General features: G+C 36.6%; 1 non-coding gene across 1 annotated transcript; it reads right to left on the reverse strand.

Moving 5' to 3' along the window:
* Positions 1–89: 89 nt before the first annotated feature.
* Trnap-agg lies at positions 90–161 on the reverse strand. Its single transcript has one exon. It is a non-coding gene; the product is annotated as a tRNA-Pro (tRNA).
* Between the last annotated feature and the right edge of the window lie 238 nt (positions 162–399).

Consider the following 399-nt stretch of genomic DNA (forward strand, 5'->3'; position numbering starts at 1 on the left):
TGGAGGAGTAAATTTCATTTATCCATAGGGCTCGGATCCTTTAAAAGGGAAAAGAAAAATATTTTCACTTCCACTTTTGGAAAAAAATTGGGCTTGGCCGGGATTTGAACCCGGGACCTCTCGCACCCTAAGCGAGAATCATACCCCTAGACCACCAAGCCTCCATGTTAAATTCTGAATGCATTACGATATTTGTTATGAATACATTCGTAGATTGGAAAGTGTGACAATCAGTGAAAAGTGAAATACCGCTACACCATACATTATTTTGTAGGTCAGTATTACATAGCTATATCTGCAAGTAAATTTAACACGTCACCTACAAGATCTCAAAATTCTCAAACAATCATAACGTTGTAAACACTTTGTAAACATAAAAAACGCCAAGAAAACAAAGTA

Source organism: Diaphorina citri, unplaced genomic scaffold, assembly GCF_000475195.1.
Source record: "Diaphorina citri unplaced genomic scaffold, Diaci psyllid genome assembly version 1.1 scaffold14291, whole genome shotgun sequence".
Taxonomy (NCBI): Eukaryota; Metazoa; Arthropoda; class Insecta; order Hemiptera; family Psyllidae; genus Diaphorina; species Diaphorina citri.